The 5,704-nt window shown below is 33.3% G+C and overlaps 1 pseudogene; it reads right to left on the reverse strand.

The window, feature by feature from the left end:
* Window positions 1–360: 360 nt before the first annotated feature.
* On the reverse strand, window positions 361–479 carry LOC112469679 (annotated as a pseudogene).
* Between the last annotated feature and the right edge of the window lie 5,225 nt (window positions 480–5,704).

The raw sequence follows: 5,704 nt of genomic DNA on the forward strand, positions 1-5,704 counted from the left end.
TAGGAGGTGTTTTCTGTGTGTGTGTGTGTGTATATTCTTTATTCCTTGGAGTTTTTCTATGTAGACAATCATATCATCTGCAAATAGGGTCAGTTTTATTTCTTCCTTACAATGTATGCCTTTAATTTCCCTTTCTTGTGTTAATGCTCTGACTGGAACTTGCATCACTATTTGAATAAGGGTAATGAAAGTGAACATTCTTGCATTGTTTCTGAAATTTGGGAGAAAGCATTCTCCAGTTAAGTATAATGTTAGCTGTAGGGTTTTTTATATTGAATTGAGGAAATTCCCCTCTATTCCTTTTTTTCTGAGAGTCTATCAGGAATGGATGTCGAATTCTTTTTTTTTTTTTTTTTTTAAAGCATACAGCACCTGGTATTCCTAGGTGGTCTCCCATCCAAGTACTAACCAGGCCAGACCCTGCTTAGCTTCCGAGATCAGACGAGATTGGGCATGTTCAGGGTGGCAGAGCTGTAGACTGGATGTTGAATATTGTCAAATGTCTTTCCTGCAATGATTGCTGTAATCGTGTGTGATTTTTCTCATTTACACTGTTAATGTGGATTACATCATTGATTTTCAAACATTGAACCAACCTTGCTTGCATCTTGAGAATAAACTCCACTTTGTCATTGTGTATAATTCTCTTTATAGTACTGAATTCTTTTTGCTAATACTTTGTTAAGGAGTTTTACATCTGTATGATGAATATTGGTTTATATTTTTCTTCTTTGTGCTATTTTTATTTGGCTTTGATATCAGGGTAATACCTATTTTATAAAATGAATTAGTAAGTATTTCTTCTATTTTCTGGGAAAGATTGTGTAGAATTGGTGTTAGTTCTTTAAATGTTTGATAGAATTTTCCAGTGAAATCATCTGGGCCTGAAGATTTCTTTTTGGGGAGTTTTTCAGTCATGAATTCAATTTCCTTAGTAGTCACAGGACTACTCAAGACATCTATTTCATATTAAGTGAGTTGTGGCAATTTGTGTTTTTTTTGAGGAATGAGTCTTTTTTCATCTAAGTTGTCAAATATATGTGTGTAGAGTTGTTCATCGTTTTATTTTATTTTATTTTTAATCTCTGGAGGGTCTGTAATGATATCATCAATTTCATGCCTGATATTAGTAATTCATGTCTCCTCTCATTTTTTCTTTGTCATTTTTTCTTAGTTTTGTCAATTTTATGGATCTTTTCAAAGAACCAGTTCTTTGTTTCATTGATTTTTATTGCTTTTCTGTTTTTAATTTCATTGATTTCTCTTCTTGTCTTTATCATTTTCTTTCTTCTTCTTGCTTTGAATTTATTTTGCTCTTTTTCTAGGTTCTTGTGGTGAAAATTTAGATTATTGATTGCAATTTTTCCTCTTTTCGAATGTGTTCATTTAGTGCTAAAATTTTCCTCTATGTACTGCTTTAACTGCATTTCACAATTTTTGATATATTTTATTTTCATTTGAATTCAGTTCAATATATTTTTTTATTTCTCTTGTGACATCTTCTTTGACCCATGGATTTTGTTTAATAGTGGTTCTAGTTTCCAATTGTTTGAAATTTTCACTGTTATCTTTTTGTTATTGATATCTAGTTTGATTCCATCGTGTTCAAAGAACAAACTCTATATGATCTTTTTAATCTAATATTGATATAGCCACTCCCACTTTCTTTTGATTGATATTTTTTAAAGAGCTTCTTTAAAATGGAAAATGAATGATGAGAATTCTAGTTACATATAGTTTTAAAAAATATAGTAAACTCTTAGTTATCTATAATGAAAAGAACCTCAACATGCAAAGGCCAAGTAGCATTGCTAAATTCACTTATTTTGCTTCCTATATGCCTTCTTGTGGGTTAACAAATTAATAAAATAATGGAAATGAATCCTAGTAACTCTGATATGCCTGACACACAGCTGGCTTATATCAATCCTTGTAGAACTAAAGCCAAAGAGTAGAACTAAGTTAGAAATCTTCTCCTAATTTCTATTTTGTAAGAAAAATTCTCCCTAGACTCTAGAATTTTGCTAGATTCTCTAAAGCCTCACATGCACAAACCATCTTAAATATGAAATTTTTATCTTATTTCCAAACGAAATTATACATATAACCACAGAGACATGCCAACAAAACTGAAAGATGTTTATCCAGGAACTTTAAACTTGTTGCCTATTACTGGACCACACTGCTGATTGTGTGCTGTGAATTAATATTTTTATGAATTCTGTAATTATCTTCTAACTAGCACAAATATAGTGAATTTTGTCATTTCTGGGGTTTCCTTTCCTTTTCTTTTCTTTCTTTTTTTTTTTTTTTTGGTATTAGAAGGAAGAATATTTTTTTAAATGTAGATGTTTAAATTATGCTGTAATTCTTCTGTTCCCACTGGGATATGTTTTCATTTTTTAAAACTTACTAGGAATCAAAAAAAAAAAAAAGTTATTAACCGAGATCTCTTTTGATGGCTCAGGAACTCTTCAGTGCGCCCTGAGTTCTTTGAGTACAGTATTCCGTGAACTAAGATGACTGGATTCATATTAGCTGATTATTTAGGCCTTTATCTAGAAAGCACCCAGATACTTTCTTCCCCTGGTGCTGGAACAGGACCCTGGAAGAATTAACACTAGGAGGATGGTTGCTTTCTAGTCACCTCCTGAAGCATCAGGCTGAGATGCTGATTTACCAACTCAAAGACACCATTTGACAAAACCAAAATATATCACATATGTCCTTTATGAAGTAATGGCAGGGGAGCTTCCCAAACTAAATACAAATTCAAAGTAGACATTATATTCATCATTTCTGGAAAGCCAAAAGCTTATTCAAAATTCACTTGAAAGCTGAAGCCACGACCGTGTCGTATAAATACAGATGATTCAAGTCCTAGTTCTTCAAGACAGGATGTTTTTTAGAGAATCTAGATATTCAAGAGACTTAGATTCTCCAAATTATGATCGAGGAAAATTGAACACTATAGTGAGTTAAGACTTAAAAAATCAATACATAACACAACTGATGTTCATGCTAGTCCACTGTTCACTCACTAGAGGCAACGGCACAGCAATCAAAGAGAAGGGCGGAATTATCCACGGGTTACATGCTGCCATTCTCCTATTGATATGGTCAGGCAGATCTGTGTATAAGGTGTTATGATGGATTCTAGCCTTGAAATCATGATATTTGTGGTCAAGATTAATGGAGGTTTTCATCTGCTATCCACTGCTACTTTAAAAACAAGACAAAAATCTTTCTGAGTCTTAAAAGATAAATACTAAAACAGTATAGAGATCTTATTAACTGATAACTCAGGACCACTGAAGTTAAAATTGTTGTTTTGTTTTAGTTCTTACAGGTAATACATTTACCTGAGTCAAAAACCAAATAACATTAAAAGGTGTACAATTGAAGACTTATTTCCACACCATTCTCTAGTTACTTGGTTCCTACCCTCTACTTACTGATACATTTGTATTGCTGGGGTTTTTTTGCATTGTTTTTTCATTCCTTCTAAGATTCCATTTAAAAAATATGAATGTATTATTATAACTCTCTCCCCCTCTTTTTTTTTTTACACAAAAGGTAGCATACAGAGCATTAAGACCAAGATCTCTGAAGTTAGATTGCCGACGTTCTAACCCTAGTTCTTCTACTAATTAGCTGTGTGTCTTTAAGCAATTTTCGTAAACTAGTAGTGCCTCAGTTTCCTCACTTGTGTAATGAGGATAATAATAGCTTCTGTCTCATATGGTTATTTGAGGATCAGATGAGCTAATATGTGTATGAAGTACTTAGAACAGGACCTGGCACACAGGGAGCCCTCCATGTGATATGTGGTGCTGGTATTGTAGGAAGGGTGGTATCGGGCCCTGCAGCAGGACTGCCCAAGGTCAAATCTCTCTCTCTTTTTTTAACTGTAAAATGTAGAAAACAATAGTACTTACTCTTACCGGTTGTTGTGAGATAAAAATGGACAGTGTTTCGCACTTGGTAAGCACTATTGTATTTCATCGAATCCAATATGCCACGGATTGTAAAACACATCATTATTTTGTAGACTAGGAAAGAAAAACCATTCCAATTAAATTATGACATGCCTTTGACTATAACACATCCTCATTTCAAAAATATTATAAAGTGAAAAAATGTATATCTTAGAATTGAAAAAAATATGGGATTCAAGTGTTAGCTACTACATTCTTATTTTCACTTAAAAATATATCTTGAATGTTGTTCTGTATTGGTACAAAGAGAGCTTCTACTTCCCTTTTTCCTTTTTTTTTTAAATGGCTATATAGTAATTCATTGTATGAATGAACCATAAATTATTTAACAAGTCTCCTATTAGTTTCCAGTCTATTGCTGTTACAAACAATACTGCAATGAATAACCATGTAGACATGTAATTTTGCAAGTCTGCCAGTACATCTGTAGGATAAATTCCCAGAATTGGAATTGCTGGGTCAAAGAGTATACTTTTTTGAAATTTTGGCAAGTATTCTAAGCTCAAGTTTAAGTTGCCAGGTTACTTCAAACTAAGGAAATCATGGATCAGGAATGCATGAAAAGGAATGACCTAATAAAGAAGAGATGAGAATTAGAAGAATCACACTAGAAAGAGTAGCCATGTAAATTGGTCAGACTTTTTGAAAGGCATTTTGGCATATCTCTGATATTCTGCTTATAGAAAGCTATTTTACAGAAATACTATCACAAGTTACAAAGATGTATATAATTACAATGAGAAGCACTTGTGATGTGGCAGACACAGTTCAAAGTGCTTTACGGATTTGAACTCGTCTAGTCCTCACAGCTCTATGAGGTAGCAGCCCCCTATCCCAGTTTCATAGGTATGGACACTAGCAACACAGGGAGAGTAAAGCTAATAAGTTGCAGAGATAGGACTGGACCCAAGCAGCCTGGTACAAGCCTGTGCTCTTGAACATTATACAAATATGCTATTTTGAAATATTTTTTAAAAAAATGGAGAAGCCTGAATGTCCGCGAGTGAGTTAGTGAATATCATTACAGGCCCACACTGTGGGAAACGATGCAACCATGATAAAGAATGAAGTAAATCTTTATATACCAAACTCAATCTATGTCCATAATGTATTGTCTCATTGAAAAAATTAAAAGGAGGCTGCAGGGCAGCTTGCTCAGCGTGATGACATTTTGATATATGTGAGTATGTGATATATCAATCCGATAGATAGATAGGTGATAAATAGATATTAAGAGGTCTAGAAGGATAATTTAACAATTAAGGGTATTCACACCAAATAATCTGGGTGTGAGAGAGCAGGGAAGAGGGACTTCATTTTGTATACTTCCAAATTATTTGAATCTTTTAAATGATGAGCATGTTCTTCTATGAGCTTTATGTTGATTTTAAGAGGGCATTTGATTCCAGACTACTAAAATTTTACTTCTTCCTTGCACCAACGTTATCAGAAACACCAAAAGTGATTGGGTGTAAAGGGCACTATGGACCTTGTGAGTTAAGAAAAAAAAAAAAAAGAACCAACCCTGATTCAGAGATAAATAGCACTGATCTGTACTGCCTAATTACTTGGAAAATGATTCAGCATTTTCCATTACTTGGCAAATAATTGTCTTCTAAAGTCACTTTCAAATACTAATACTCTTTCAATGACTAAAAGATAGTTTAGTTTTCTTTAACACTTTTAGTTTTGTTTCTTCCATTTCT

Source organism: Pteropus alecto, unplaced genomic scaffold, assembly GCF_000325575.1.
Source record: "Pteropus alecto unplaced genomic scaffold, ASM32557v1 scaffold86, whole genome shotgun sequence".
Classification (NCBI taxonomy): Eukaryota; Metazoa; Chordata; class Mammalia; order Chiroptera; family Pteropodidae; genus Pteropus; species Pteropus alecto.